This window comes from Arvicanthis niloticus, chromosome 5 (assembly GCF_011762505.2).
Source record: "Arvicanthis niloticus isolate mArvNil1 chromosome 5, mArvNil1.pat.X, whole genome shotgun sequence".
NCBI classification, from domain to species: Eukaryota; Metazoa; Chordata; class Mammalia; order Rodentia; family Muridae; genus Arvicanthis; species Arvicanthis niloticus.
In genome coordinates this window covers 9,412,962-9,430,006 of record NC_047662.1, presented here as the reverse complement: position 1 = coordinate 9,430,006, position 17,045 = coordinate 9,412,962, and the positions used below count along the sequence as shown (strand labels likewise).

The 17,045-nt window shown below is 40.5% G+C and overlaps 1 pseudogene; it reads left to right on the top strand.

Annotated features, from left to right (window-relative positions):
- Positions 1 to 709: 709 nt before the first annotated feature.
- On the top strand, positions 710 to 7,388 carry LOC117708374 (uncharacterized; annotated as a pseudogene).
- The last annotated feature ends 9,657 nt before the right edge of the window (positions 7,389 to 17,045 follow it).

The following is a 17,045-nucleotide window of genomic DNA, read 5'->3' as shown; positions in this document are numbered from 1 at the left end:
AATATCCTGTTGGGTCCCCAGCTACCTCAAACCCAGAGCTCTACCGGGGAGACCAAGCCATCTCTTCACAGCCCAACATCTCACTCTCTCTTAGTGAAAATTTTTGATGAGGGGGTCAAAGAAAACACTATGTAGGCCTCTGTGGAGCTAGGGGGATGGGAAGAGTGGGGGGCTAGGAAGCCACCACCATCTTGCCTTTGAGCTGGAGAACACATGGGGAGAGAAAGAGACCTAGTCTATTTGAACTAGGCAGGAGATAGACTGTAGCTAAGAATTAGAGAATGAGAGAGAGAGACAGAGAGAGAGAGACACACACACACACACACACAGAGAGAGAGAGAGAGAGAGAGAGAGAGTAGGGTGGACAGAGAGAGGTTACGTTTTTTGCAGGCACCAGCAGGGGTGCTTGTGGAGCTGACTCTGCAGGCATTGTTCACCACCTGTGTGAAACAATGTAGGCCCATGCATGCTTGGGTGTACGAGTGTGGATCTCTGTTGTGTTGCTGGTATGCACCGTCCTTTGTCAGGGGTGGATGTCGCAGGAAGACTGGGTCTACCACAGAGGAGCAGAGGCTAAGCAGGCATGCTCAAACCACACCAAGCAGACTCAGTGGGGCTAGTACTTGGGTGGGTAGTGAACTCAGCCTGATTTTAGTGGGGGCAGGCGCAGGACTTATGGTGAAAATCTCCATTTTGGGCCCCAGCTGCCATGGTGGTGGGCATGCAGCAGAACGGAGACTGTAGGGATGCATGGTCCATGCACTGAGATTGGCCACCATCTGGGGTCTCAGGACACTGGCAGGATAGAGGCAGGGAACGTGCAGGCACACACTGAGAGAGGACCACGAGAGCTCTGGCACTATGCCTCACAGGAAGTATATTTGCTTAGCAGACTCAGCCAGAATGGTTCTTGTAGATGTGTGGGTGTTCGTGCCTCATGTTAGGTGCCACATGTGGGAACCAGCTCTGGATGGGGTCCCACAAAATCTCTGGCTTGGCAGAGGACAGGGTGCGAAAAGCCGTTGTCTCTACTGCTGCCCCTGCCCACAGATGGTTCAGGGTAGAGTGTCAGCAGGGAAGGTTGGGTGCTGCCCATCACCCTCTCTGCAGCAGAGAGAGAAGAACCCCAAAGGTGCTTCAGGATATTCGGTGTCTTCTGAAGTGTTACAGCTCTTTGCTAAGCTGGGAGGTGCCGGCTAGGTAGCAGGGAAAGAGAGTGGATCTCTCACCTGGTGTTCACAGCTCTTGCTGAGTCGGCAAGGGGCCCTGTCTAGCTGGTGAAGAGGGGAGGATCCATGACAGAAGCTCTCAGACAACGGGATGATTCATGCGCACGCTTTTACTTCTCAATTAAGCTCAATATAAACAGTTTGGGGTGGGTTAAGGTTTTAGCAGCAGGTAATCCTATTGGCTTGGTCTGAGATTTTGGGGCTGCCTCATATGAACGTTGGGAGAGCCTGGGGCACTATTTCTACATGACCGGATGGCCATAGACCTCTCTCTGTGGGAGGGGCTGTGAAGAGCAGAAGCTGAGAGAGCCAGGGTCCCAGGAACCGAGCTGAATGCCTTCCGTCCCAGGGGCTCTCCAGGGTTCAAAAGCTCATTCAACCAGGCGCCGGCTGTCTCTCGCAGCTCAGTGCCCCACAATGTCATACATTCTTAGTTGCATGTAGAACTACATCATATTTAACAGATTGAATCTTTGTACTCCAAGTGAACAGGAGTCATATGGAAAAGAGATATACAGTATCTTCTGGGCACCAACTCTTCATTAACTTCTTCAAGCTGATTATGGGTGTTGAGATATTAGAAGAGGGGTTCAGGGAAGAATAAATTGATAAGCCTCTGACACTGTCTTCACTGCATCCGGCTGGAATTCCAGGACATCAGAGGTTTGAGCAGGTGTGCTCAGCTTGACTGATGAGTAGATACACCAAGGCTATGTATTCTGCAATATACAATTTTCAAAACAAATTTTAGTATCAAGATAATTGTTTGTTTGAATTCTGGAATCTAGTCTTCTGGCTGCCTGCCTCTATCATGTCTGATCCATATAATTCTGGGCGTTTCTATGAAGGTGTGCTCCCACCATCCTCCCATTTTCGCCTCCCTGATCTCAAATTCCTCAACACTGCGGAATCCAAACTTTCAGGCACCAAGGCCCTCCACTTCCACTGATGCCTAACCTCTCACCCCCCTCCAATTACTATGAGGGTGTGCTCCCACCATCCTCTCATTCCCGCCTCCCTGCTCTTAAGATTCCCCAACACTTGGGAATCCACACTTTCAGGCACCAAAGCCCTCTACTTCCACTGATGCCTAACCCCTTATCCCATCTTTCCTCCTCCAATTACGATGAGGGTGTGCTCCCACCATCCTCTCATTCCCACCTCCCTGCTGTTGAAATTCCCCAACACTAGAGAATCCAAACTTCCAGGTACCAAGGCTGTCCATTTCCACTGATGCCTGCCAAGGCCACCCTCAACTACCTATACAGGCGGAGCCATGACTCCCTCCTTTTGTGTTCTCAGGCTGGAGATTTTAGAATGGCTACTCCAGCCTGTTTCTTAGGACCATTTGCTTGAAAAATTGTTTTCTAGCCTTTTACTCTAAGGTAGAGTCTGTTATTGTACTGAGGTGGGTTTCCTGTATGCAGCAAAATGCTGGGTCACGTTTATGTATCCAGTCTATTAGTCTATGTCTTTTAATTTGGGAACTGAGTCCATTAATGTTAAGAGATATTAAGGAACAGTGATTGTTGTCTCCTGTTATTTTTGTTATTAGAGGTGAAGTTATCTTTGTGTGGCTATCTTCTTTTGGATTTGTTGGAAGAGGGTTACTTTCTTGCTCTTTCTAGGGTATAATTTCCCTCCTTGTATTGGAGCTTTCCTGCTATTATCCTTTGTAATGCTGGGTTTGTGGAAAGATATTGTGTAAATTTGGTTTTGTCGTGGAATATCTTGGTTTCTGCATCTATGGTAATTGAGAGTTTTGCTGGATATAGTAGCCTGGGCTGGCATTTGTGTTCTCTTAGGGTCTGTCTGACATCTGTCCAGCATCTTCTAGCTTTTATAGTATCTGGTGAGAAGTCTGGTGTAATTCTGATAGGTCTGCCTTTATATGTTACTTGGCCTTTCACCCTTACTGCATTTAATATTCTTTCTTTGTTTTGTGTACTTGGTGTTTTGATTATTATGTGACGGGAGGTATTTCTTTTCTGGTCTAGTCTATTTGGTGTTCTATAGGCTTCTTGTATGTTTATGGGCATCTCGTTCTTTAAATTAGGGAAGTTTTCTTCTATAATTTTGTTGAACATATTTATTGGTCCTTTAAGTTGGGAATCTTCACTCTCATCTATACCTATTATTCTTAGGTTTATTCTTCTCATTGTGTCCTGAATTTCCTGGATGTTTTGTGTTAAGAACTTTTTTGCATTTTACATTTTCTTTGACAGTTGTGTCAATATTTTCTATGATATCTTCTGTACCTGAGATTCTCTCTTCTATCTCTTGTATTGTGTTGGTGATGCTTGTCTTTATGCCACCTGATTTCTTTCCTAGGTTTTCTATCTCCAGGGTAGTCTCCCTTTGTGATTTCTTGATTGTATCTACTTCCATTTTTATGTCCTAGATGGTTTTGTTCAATTCCTTCACCTGTTTGGTTGTATTCTCTTGTAATTCTTTAAGTAATTTTTGTGTTTCCACTTTAAGGCCTTCTATCTGTTTACCTGTGTTCTCCTCAAATTCGTTGAGAGTGTTATTTATGTCCTTCTTGAAGTCCGCTATCATCATCATTAGAAGTGATTTTAAATCTGAATCTTGCTTTCCTAGTGATATGGGAAATTCAGGACTTTCTTGTGTGGGAGAACTAGGTTCTAATGATGCCAAGTACCCTGGGTTACTGATGCTTATGTTCTTGCGCTTGCCTTTTGCCATCTTTATCTCCTTAGTGCTACCTGCCCTGTCCCTGACTGGAGCCTGTCTTTCCTATTATCTTGGTTGTATCAGAACTTTGTGGGGTGGGTGTAACTACTGGGATAAGAGCTGGGGCCCAAAATCTTCTCAGTGCTCAAGCTCAGACAGGATACTGCCCAAGTTACAGCACCTGGGATCCCCGCTTCCTCTGGGTTCTTCGAGATTGGGGGCAGAGCAGCCACCCAAGATCTGCTCAGTGCTCTGGCCCAGACTGGAAGCTTACAGTTGCTTTAAAATTTTCCCTTATTTATGAATTTAAAAAATGCATAAGGTTTCAAGTTGATATAGAGCTGTTGGTTCAAAGATGTTTTTAATTTACTTTTTGAGATTTCTTTTCTATATTTAGTTCTAGGACAACTTGATCTTTATCCTAGCATCTTGGATGTTGAAACAAACCTTTTTAGTGGTTTCCATGACAATGTCAGTTACATCATAAATTTATATCTGATCAAAGGTACACAGTGTCACTCTGAATCAAATTGTAATCATAAAATTGGGGATACGTTGGTCAGAAATCTACTTTCTGAAATTTAATAAAAGATTGATCACTTATCCTATGTTCTGCAAAGTAAAATTTTCATTTGTTTTCTCTTTTTATTGGTTCTTTTATTTATTTACATTTCAAACGTTATCCTCTTTCCTGTTTTCCCCTCTGCAAATACTATATCCCAAGCCCTAACCTGCTTCTATGAGAGTGCTTCCCCACTCCCACCTCCCTGCCCTAGGATTTTTTTTATGCTAAGGCATCATGACTTCACAGGACCAAGGGCCTCCCCTCCCACTGCTTCCAGATAAGGCAATCCTCTACTTCATGTATACACTTTGGTTGGAGATTTAGTTCTTTGGAGCTCTGGGTAGTCTGGTTGGTTGATTTTGTTCTTCTTCCCATGGGTTTCCAAACCTCTCTGCTCCTTCAGTTCTTCCCATAAATCCCCAATTGTAGTACCCATGATCAGTCTGATGGTTGTCTGTAAGCATACACATCTTTGTTGATCAGGCTTTGGCAGAGCCTCTCAGGAGACAACAATATCAGGCTCCTATCAGCAAGCATTTTATGGCATCAGCAATAGAGTCTGTGTTTAGTGACTGCATATTGAATGGATTACCCAAATTGGGCAGTCTTTGGATAACCTTTTCTTTAGTCTCTGCTTCACTGTTTGCCCCTGTATTTCTTCTTCTGGCTTCATATTTTTGAGATTGGATAGATGGTACAATTTTAAAATAAGATGTAGAAGGCTATTATCATTTGCTGTCATTTGATATAGATCAGATTTAAGGTTCTTCTGAGGATACATGTAATGATTAAAAAAAATAAAAACATCTATTGAGACCACAAGTCCATGATAATGTATATTTTACCTAAAACTTCAGCAAACATTAATAATCAAATCAGTTACTCTTCATTTAATTAACCCTTGCCATTCCTTTTTTGTTTGGTTTTTCAAGACAAGGTTTCTCTTTGTAGCCCTGGATATAGTACAGCCTGTCTGTAGACCAAGCTGGCCTCGAACTCAGAAATCTGCCTGCCTCTGCCTCCCACATGCTGGGATTAAAGGCATGCGCCACCACTGCCTGGCAACCCTTGCCATTCCTAATTGACCTTTTTTTTTTTTTCAGAAAACCATGCCATATGTGAAAAGAACAGAAAAGACTTGCCTCAAGACACACATCACATTGTCCATGAGCATGTGGATATCCAAGAGAAGTCTTTTAAATATAATGAGCTTAGTAATATTATTCATGAATCTACCAAAAGTACACCATATAAAACTATCCACAGTGATGCTTCTCTTCAATTCTCAAACCTAAAAAGACATAAAACTGAGAACACTAAAGAAGTTTTCAAATATAAAGACTATGTGAACTGTCTAAATGTGTGTTCTATCATTAGACACAATCAAGGAATCCATGAAGAGAAGAAAGAAGATAATAGAAATATAGAATTTGATAAGGTTTCTGCCTCTAAACATAAACTCTTGCTGAAGCAAAACAATAGAGGTGTGAACACTTACAAACATAGTGAATTTGACAAATGCTTTACACAGAGAAACAATCCTCAAAGTCAGCAGAGAATTTATCCGGGAAAGAAACCTCACAAATGTAGTGTATGTGACAAATGCTTTGCCCAATAATACAGTCTTAGTATTCATCAGAGAATTCATACAGGAGAGAAACCTTACAAATGCTGTGAATGTGACAAATGCTTTACCAGACAGTACCATCTTAGTATTCATCAGAAAATTCATACAGAAGAGAAACCTTACAAATGCAGTGAATGCAACAAATGCTTTGCTGAAAAAAGGTGATCTGAGAAGTCATCAGAGAATTCATACAGGAGAGAAACCTTGTTGGGAGCCGACTTTAGTAGAAAGTGGCTAGATCAACTTTGCAGCCATCTGGAACCATATACCCTGACGAAAGATTTGGTTTCCAATAGCCTACAACAGCTGAAGCACACTCTGATATCCCACATATTTTGTGTTGCTGTTTACTGCCCCCAGCTGCAAGGTGCACGTGGTGGCCACGCCTGCAAGGTATTGCAGTTCACGTGCTGTCCACGTGCTATCTACACCATACATGCTTATAAGGTGCACGTGCTATCCAAGCCTGCAAGGCATTGCGGTGCACGTGCTGTCCACGTGCTATCTACTCCATACATGCCTGTAAGGCACACGTGCTATCCACGCCTGCAAGGCATTGCGGTGCACGTGCTGTCCACGCTATAGACGCCTGTAAGGCTTACGTCATATCAACACCTGCAAGGCACGTGGTATCCACGCGCCTACAAGGCACGTGGCAAAAGCCTATAAATAGCTCAGAATTCCCTTCAATAAACGAGACTTGATCAGAATCTCTGTCTTGTCTCCATTCTTCGCGTCTCTTCCCCTTTATCCCCACTCTCTCTCTCACTAGACCCTGACCCTCGGACCGGAGCGGCAGCTTGGGCCAAGACACAGTGGCTGCCAAGCGTGGAGCGGAGCAGGCCGCAACATTTTGGCCCACAAAGCCGGGCAGTACGGGCTGGGACAGTTTGGCGTCCAACATCGGGCTCCAGTTAGCGCAACAAAACCTTAGAAATGCATTGACTGTGACAAATGCTTTACCCAAAACTTTAGTCTGAGAAGGCATCAGAGAATTCTTACAGGAGAGAATCCTTGAAAATATAGTGAATGTGACAAATGCTTTACTAAAAAATGCAAACTTCATTTTCATCATTGAATACATACAAGAGAAAAACCATACACATTCTGTGAATAAGAAAAGTGGTTTGCCTGACAATCCCATCTTAGAGAATTGAGAATTGATACAGGAGAGAAACCTTCCAAATTTATTGAATGTGACAAATTTATTACCCATAATATCAGTCTGAGAAATTATCAGAGATTTCATACAATAGAGAAAATTCAGAAATGAAGTGAATGAAACAATTCTCTACAAAGAAATATCATCTTAAAATACATTAAGGAATACTTAGTGGAGAAAAACCTTGCAAATGTATTCAAGGTGTGAATCCTTTACTTTTGGTCTGTCTATTAGAATGTAACAGAGAATACATACACATGAAAATCTTAACAAATATAATGTATGACAAAAGTTATTTGACTTCATTTCAGGTCAGAGAAACCATTTAATAATTTTTTATGAGAAAAGTATTTTTGATAAGAAAAATGTGGCACATGTTTTATTCAGGGTGTATACTTTTCAAAACTTGAGGTTCCACACTAGAGAATTAGTGTGATTATGAAAAGCTTGTGAATCCCTTCATGCAATGTTCAAACTTTAGATATTGTCAACTATTTATTCTTGGAGAAACTTTGAAAATGTGTCAATGTAGGAAAGTTTTCTTTAAACTTTTACTTGTTCACCCTCAAATATTACAAGACCTAGACAAGTAGGGAATCCAGAAGTGTTGGGGTTCACACTAGCCCCACATTGGGGTGGCCAAAATAAATGTTGCAGCCCAGGCAAAATGTTGAGGCCCGGGCCGACCCACATTTGGGCGGCCACTGTATCCTGGCCCAAGCTGCTGCTCCAGTCTGTGGGTCGGGGTTCAGCAAGAGCAAGGGTGAGGGCAGACTCAAAGAATGGAGACCAGACAGGGTGTGATTCAATCCTGTTTATTCTTCAGTCTCTCTTCCTCTAAGTGTCTCCTGTCTGATTCTCCCTCTATAGTCTGAATCTCTACTGTCTGCCTCTGCCTTTTATATGTCTTACTTCTAAGCCACGCCTCTAAGTTACACCTTTAATCATGCCCTTAGGTCTTGTCTCTAACTCTGATCTCTATACTTCTAAGTCATACTCTTAAGTCACACACCTTTAATCTCACACACCTTTAATCTCACACACTTTTAATCTCAAGGTATCTAAACCAAGATTATCAGAGTGTGCTCAGCTGTTGTAGGCTATTGTAATCCAAGTCTCATGTCAGGGTATATGGCTCAAGATGGCTGCAAAGCTGATAGCTGCTTTCTGCTAAAAGTCGGCCCCCAACACAGAAGACTATAGTATTGTGTAACACTATCATGGAGACAGAAATAATCCATTCTAGCCAGTCAGTGGTGGTCTATGACTTTAATCCCAGCACTTGGGAGGCAGAGGCACGTGGATTTCTGAGTTCAAGGCCAGCCTGGTCTACAGAGTGAGTTCCAGGACAGCCAGGACAGCCAGGACTACAGAGAGAAACCCTGTCTTGAAAAACAAAAACAAACAAAAAACAAAACAAAAAAAGAAAGAATCCATTCTAAAGGCAAACTAATTAAGGTGTACTACACCCCTCAAATATCTAATAAAACTTACAGCATTCTATATATTTAATTCAAATTGACAAATTGAGAGACACCATACTTAGATGGTATTTGACCATCTAAGCCACCAGACCTCATCTTCTTTATCTATAAATATGCCTAGAGATAGTGTGTTTTGAGTATATTGAACTCATAATTCTTAACACATGCTGGATTTATGTTTCAGAAAAACAACTGAGTATGAGTCCCTTGTGCTCTGGTCAATAACTCCTTCCCCATTGTCTTCTAAATAAAGATGAATGCTTCAACAAGTTTGACTTGGTTGATTTTAATTTGCACTTGGGATATGTAGATGAATATATGTTGCATCTGACCAGAAAATATCTCTCATCAAACATTTACTGACCTCACGAATAGTTTCTGCAAACCTGTAACATAAACCTAATAGTACTGATTTCCAATAGGTGAGTAAAAACTCCTTTAGGGATTAAATGTCTTTGTCACAGAGGTTACTTAAGAGCACAGGAAATCATATATTTCCAATGTTCTTAGAACTAAGAAATCAATCATTCCCCTCCAGATTAGTCTGCCACGTATGAAAAATTTAAATTTTGTCAGTGTTTAGCATTACAAAAGTCAGAAACACCGTAATAGGGAGGATAGTTTGTGATAACTAAAATTGAGACGATTCTGTATAATGTTCCAGGCTTCCTGTCATAGCAGTGCTAGGTTAAGTTAAAAAGATTCAAAATAGAAAACATGTAGAGGCTTTCAGAGCCTCAGCAATATTTCTGCTCGCTCTCTCTTGAGTTCAAGGGAGTATTAGAGAAAAATCTACCAAAATATAAATAAAACTGCTGCTTCATTGTTTTAATGGATTGCTATCCAGACTGTGCTGTATCCCTGCATGGGACATTAAAACTCCTTAATTGAAGAAAACTCTAATAAGTGTCAGAGAAATGCTACCAATTTATACATATTACAGATCATTATGGTGTCCTGTCCAGTTGTGCCTTAATACTCCAGTCTATAGGAAGGAATAAATTAGATTTCCATTCTTTTCTTAAATCATCTACAGAATGCTAACATTTTACACACTTCAGAATGTACACTCTGATGAAAAACTAAACAACTCACTATTAAAGTATTATCTTCATCCTAATTTCATGTGTGAGTCCATTCATACAAATATTATGAATCTGTAAATCTTGAAAGAAATATCTTTGTATAGTAGATGAGGTACATTCACATGCACAGTTTATAATTCCAAACATTCTGGAAATACATTTGGAAATACTAAAAAAAAGGATGAAAATATCTTTACTCAAAGCTAAAGCATTAGCATGTTTGATGAAGTAAAGAAAATTTTGCCTTGCTGGGGATTGCAAATAGCCCCCGAAAAAATACAAAGAGGAGATTCTATTAATTATCTAGGGTATAAGATACGTCTACAAACGGTTAAGCCACAAAAGGTACAAATTAGAAGAAACCAATTAAGAACCCTAAATGATTTTCAGAAGCTACTTGGAGATATAAACTGGCTGCGACCAGCAATTGGCTTGACCACTCAAGAACTAAGTAATTTATTTCAAACCTTACAAGGTGATAAAGATTTAAATAGTCCTAGGAAATTGACTCCTGATGCTGAGGAGGAGTTAGCCTTGGTAGAAAGAAAACTGCAGGATACACATCTAGATCGTATTGATCCAAAAGTGGCCTGCATCTTAGTTATTTTACCTTCTACTCACTCTCCTACTGGAATTCTTATGCAGAGAGAAGATTATATTCTAGAGTGGATATTTTTAGCCCATAAACAGAGTAAAAAATTAAAAACCTATGTTGAGAAGGTTTCTGAATTAATACTGAAAGGAAAAATGAGACTTAGACAATTAGTTGGAATGGACCCGGCTGAAATTGTTGTACCTTTTACTAATGTAGAAATTACCTCGTTATGGGCACAAGATGAACATTGGCAAAGAGCATGTAGTAACTTTTTGGGAGAGATTACCAACAAATATCCTAAAAGCAAGCAGCTTCAGTTCATAAAAAGAACTAATTGGATTATCCCTCGTATTTTAAAAGGAACTCCGATATCTGGAGCCCCTACATTTTACACTGATGCTAGTAAATCAGGAAAGGCAGAATATAAATCAGAAGACATAAGTAAGGTGGCTGAGAGTCCTTATAAGTCAGTTCAAAAATCTGAATTTGTTGAGGCCCACACTCTGCCTCAACACTTTGCCTCAACACTTTTGGGGCCAAGTGCTCTGGTCAAGAGAGAGAGAGAGGCTGCAGGGGCAGGAGACATGAAGAATGGAGACAATACAGGGTGTGATTCAGTCTCTTCTATTTTCTCAAGTCTCTCTATTGAAGGGAATTGAGGTATTTATATGCACAAGCAGGAGAACACAGGTGAAAACATTTTACCACGTGCACCATACAGCTGGGGTCACTAAACAGCAAAACAAGCTATGTGGGATAAACAATATATTTATCAGAGTGTGCTTCAGCTGTTATAGGCTTTTGACAACCAAGTCTTTCATCAGGGTATATGGTTCCAGATGGCTGCAAAGTTGATCTAGCCACTTTCTACTAAAGTCGGCTCCCAACAGGTCCCCCTTTTTAAATTTTTTTCAAAAGGGAAGGCTGGGAAAACTTACGGAAATCGTGCCTGTCCTAGGTTGGAACAAAGGACCCCAGCCTCACTTAAGATGGTGAGGCCTCCCTTATTTTAGGGGCAAAGGTCTCGATATGCTCTCTTACCCGTCATTGGCTAACCGGCTTAGCACGCAAGTTAGGGGTTAATCCTCATCAGTCTTGATGACAGAGGTTTTAGAGTCCCCCACTTCCAGCCTGTAATAGCAGACCTGTATGGGTTTCATTTGTTATCTGTTGCCGAACCAAAGCCATCAGTTTGAACAGCATGAACCCGAGAGACAAGAGACTTAATATCTAAACCGTTGATATAAAAGCAACACTCTTTAAGGCAACACACAACTTCCCCTGTTGGAGAAGTAGAAGGTCTAAGCCTTGTACCCACAAATTTATACCAATGAAATACTTGAATTTTGCATCAGCTTAGTAACAATTATACATATAAAGACAGCCTAATATTAACCACCTCAGTCCCCTAGTCCAGGGAATTGGGGCGCCGACTCCTCATTAACTTCTTCAAGCTGAACATGGGCGTTGACTTTTAGAAGAGGAATGAAGGGAAGGGTAAATTGATAAGCATCTGAAGTCTGTCTTAACTGCATCCAGCTGGAAGTCCAGGGCATCAGTGAACATGCAGGTGATAAGATTCATTCTCCAAAGCTGTATATTCTGCAATATACAAATCTCAAAACAAGTTTTAGTATCAAGATAATTATTTTGTTTCTCTGAAATCTAGTGTTCTGGAGGCCTACCTCTGTCATGTCTGATCCATATAATTCTGGAAGACATAACTACTACCTTAATGACCTCATCAGAAAACTCATAGAAAAACCTTTTTTTCCAAATTAGCCTTTCCTTAAGCCAGTAACCAGAAAAACCTTTACATTGAGTTTTTATCCAGAAAAATATTATACAACTCAGAATCACACCCATTTTGAAAGTTAAATCAATTAACATTATCATTCTGCTTAGCTCTCTGTCTAGAGCAGTCTTCTATTTATTCCTCGCGTCTTTAAAGCCTTTTTCATCTGTTTTTACTCACTTATTTCTTGCCCCATTTTCGTTACTATAACCTTTATTTATCTGTTTGGCTCTCGACTCAGAGCAGCCTGCAATTTACTCCTTGCATCTTTAAAACTTTTTTCATCTGTTTCTGCTTATTTTTTTCTTGCCCCGTTGTTGTTACTATGCAATCACCTTTGTTTCACTTCCAAATTCAGCCAGCTCTGTCAGTCGACTGGTTCTCCAGCGCAGGGTGTCTTTCACTGTATCCCGCTTACTGGAGTTCAAACGTTGAGGCTCTGTCAGTTGGACTGGTTCTCCAGCGCAGGGTGTCTTCCACTGTATCCCGCTTACTGGAGTCCCTGTTCAGGCGCCACTAATGTTGAGGCCCACACTCTGCCTCAACACTTTGTCTCAACACTTTTGGGGCCAAGTGCTCTGGTCAAGAGAGAGAGAGAGAGGCTGCAGGGGCAGGAGACATGAAGAATGGAGACAATACAGGGTGTGATTCAGTCTCTTCTATTTTCTCAAGTCTCTCTATTGAAGGGAATTGAGGTATTTATATGCACAAGCAGGAGAACACAGGTGAAAACATTTTACCACGTGCACCATACAGCTGGGGTCACTAAACAGCAAAACAAGCTATGTGGGATAAACAATATATTTATCAGAGTGTGCTTCAGCTGTTATAGGCTTTTGACAACCAAGTCTTTCATCAGGGTATATGGTTCCAGATGGCTGCAAAGTTGATCTAGCCGCTTTCTACTAAAGTCGGCTCCCAACATGAATTATACGCAATTATCATGGTATTGTCACATTTTCAAGAATCCCTTAATATAGTAACTGACTCTCAATATGCCGAATGGGTTGTTTTACACATAGAGACTGCTGAACTTATTCAAGATAATTCTGAATTGACCTCATTATTTTTTCAACTACAACAAATTATTAGAAATAGAAGTAACCCAATATATATAACACACATAAGATCCCATACAGGTCTGCCAGGCCCTCTAGCACAAGGTAATAATGATATCGACCAGCTATTGATAGGAAGCGTGCTAGAGGCTTCAGAATTTCATAAAAAACATCATGTTAATAGCAAAGGTTTAAAGAAAGGGTTCTCTATTACTTGGCAACAAGCCAAGGAAATTGTGATGCAGTGCCCTACTTGCTCATTATATAACCAAACTCCTTTGCCTACAGGAACTAACCCTAAGGGTACTCAAAGAAATGACATTTGGCAAATGGATGTCTTTCATTTTACAGAGTTTGGCAAACTGAAATATGTGCACCATACTATAGACACATATTCAGGATTTCAATGGGCAACTGCATTAGCATCAGAAAAGGCTGATTCTGTAATTACACATTTGTTAGAAGTCATGGCCATTATGGGAATACCCATACAAATTAAAACAGACAATGGTCCAGCATATACCTCTAATAAGATGGAGAAGTTTTTTACATATTATAATATAAAACATGTTACAGGCATATCACATAATCCTACGGGACAAGCAGTTGTGGAGAGATCCAATCAAACTCTAAAGGAGATGCTTAATAGGCAAAAGGGATCAATAAGAACCCCCAAAGATAGATTACATAGTGCTTTATTAACTCTAAATTTTTTAAATGCTAATGAACAAAACTCCACAGCTGCTGAGAGACATTGGACTGTGGAAAAAACTTCTGAACTAAATCAACCTGTTTATATTAAGGATATTATGATGTCAGAATGGAAAGTGGGAAATGTATTACGCTCGGGGAGAGGTTATGTTTATGTTTCCACAGGAAAAGAAAAGCTGTGGCTTCCTTCCAAAATGATAAAGATCAGAAATGACAAAGGGAGACCCCCTGAAGCACTAGTCAACACAGAAGAAAAGGGAGACTAACTCAACCAACCAAATGGGTGATGTATATATGGTGTTATGTCTCTTATATGGACTTAACTGGCTGGGACTAAAATGTCAATACAAAGCCAAGAACATTTAATTGGGTAATAATTTCTCATGACTTAATACATGCCATCCTTTATGAGGGCATGTATATAAGTTATATATAGTTTGATTAAGTAATCAAACTAACCTGAAGAAGGCAGTGGCCTTTCTTTTTTGATCTTCATTGACAAAGCTGTGTGCCCTACATGTTCCATGTGAATGTTTTTATAAAATTACCTGTTGCTTTTAAGTTTTATATGTTACAGGATGAAAGAAGAGAAACTCAGCCCTAGCATGATTTATACTCGGGGATTCTGAGGCTCTAGGACCTCCTATTCCAGCTTCGTGCTTGATTCTACTGCAACTGCATCCAAGCCGCTTCTTTTAAGGACTTGCTTCCAGAACTTTTCCAGAGCATCTAGCTTGCCTGTCCAACCTTTCTGACTGTAACAGTTATGGTGTCAGCTTTGCTATGAACTTTCTCAGTACACAGTGACTTCAAGGCAAATGATGCCAGCTAGCTCTCCTTTGACTAAGCCAATTTTCCTGTTTCCCTTTGGGCCCCCAGATGGGAATTCTTCACCCCAATTCAGCTGGAAGCAGACAAAAGAAGATCATCGCCCCAGTTCCTTATGTTGGGGTGGATGGTTCTGGTTACTTTGTAAATTATACATGTGTTGTAATTTAAGGAATACTTTACAAATGTAGCTTCAGACAGGAAGGGAATTAGAGAGCTAAATCTCAGAAATTAAGTGGGATTAATATTTTACTCTTATATAGGCATTGTGCCTGTATAACTCATACAGAAATACAAAGCTTAGACCCAGTTAAAAAAATAGGTATATCTTACATTGGTAAGAAATCTTTATAATAATTACAAGGTTGAAATTATAATCTCTTACATTGATATGGAATTTATATTAATATATTACTCTCATGTAGGCATTGTACCTATATATCTTATTTAGAAATACAAGGCTTAGACCCAGTCCTTTTTAATCAAAAAAAAAAAAATAGTGGAAAGGAATTAACAGACAACTGTTCAGATTGCCTTACATAGTTGATTTTCAAAAACGTTAGAAATCCATAGAATTGACATTACAAACATTCTTACATAAACATTTATTTTATTGGAGACTGCCCCGGCCCGCGGGGATTCGACGAGACCTTAGGGAAGGGGGCGAACGAATGAAAGGACAAGAGACACAAAGAATGAGAGCAAGTCTGGGTTCTGATCAAGCTCTGAAACTTTAATTTTGGGGGCAGGTTATAAAGACACAGCAAACCGGGAAGTTTGGGCGAGGGTCATTGTTTAGGGCTATCTTACTATGGAATCCTTACTGTCTAAGACCTTCCCACTGTCATAATCTTATCACCCTAGACCATCCCACTGTCATAATCTGCTCCAAGGAAATGCCAGACATTCTTTAGGTTCCTGGGACCTGAGACCTGTGAATGTCCTTTCTTAACCTTGTACTGACTAGACTTTCTAAAACAGCAGGTAATTTCCTGAGTTTGGCTCCCGGCAGGAGACCTATCTGATCCTGACAGGTTCCCAGTCTTGGATTCTAAGAAGAAATTGAGCATCTTTGGAGTTACACCAGTTGTGGTATGACAGCCACTAGGCAAGAATTGCCTCTTTTCATCTACAGACAAAATAGTGTGCAAAAAAAGAAACACACTTGCAGAATGGTCGACTGATTATATCTGCCAAGACAGAGTAATCAGCCCTTAGTAATTCTACATTACTAGGTCTGTCAGATGATCCTGGGCCAGACGGCTGAAGACCAGATGCTCCAACATTTTGAAATAAGGAACTGTCTAGATGTTCAGTGGTCTATTTAAATTGGTTGAGTTTTAGAAGCCACGCTTTGTGCTTCCCATATCTTTATTTAACTGAGTCATTCTGGATTTCTGATGGGGTTGAAGATTTATAATCTCACAGCCAACCCAGGCTATTTACTTTGAGAGGATGGTTTTCAGATGCTATTCATTTTGAAGACAGGACATAAGCCAGGTTCAGAACTAAGTTTATTAATTGAGAGAGATGGCAAAGGTTCTATTTAGTTAACAAAAATGATGGACTGGGTGTTAGGTTTATCTTGTACTTTAACAATCACAACATGGTAATATAGTTAGTGTTCAATTAATATGTGAAAAGAAAAAAAATTTTTTTTATTATTGGACAAAAAGGGGGAAATGTGGTGGATAGCCCTAGCCTCTCGTTGTCATGGTAACTCCACTCCTGGGAGGGGCTGCGAAGGAGGAGTGAATCTTGTAAACCTTCTGTCCAATCAAATTTGTTAAATAAAGGCTACAGCCAGTGATTGGGCAGTAGAAGAGGAGTGGGAGGAGCCAGAGGCAGAAAAAGGGAGAAGACGAGGAGAGCGGAGGAGGAGAGAGGGAAGCAGCGGAGTTGGCAGTTGGCCAAGAGAGAGGGCAGTTGATGGAGGGAGAGAAGATGAAGAAGGCCTTGACCTAGGAAACCGCAAGTTGTTAAGAGCTCTCTTAGCCGGGGAAATAGTGTAGTTTAATGGTAAATCTGCCCAATCTAGGCATGCAGCATTCATTTGATACTTATTGACTTGTGTCGTTATTCTATGGACTCCCTATGGGCAAGAGATTTACCACAACAATTATATTATGACATTTATACTAAATCCAGAAAGGCTCAGAAGATTAAGATCTAAGATAGTATTGTACAGTGAAAAAAATCTAGCTGGGTGGTG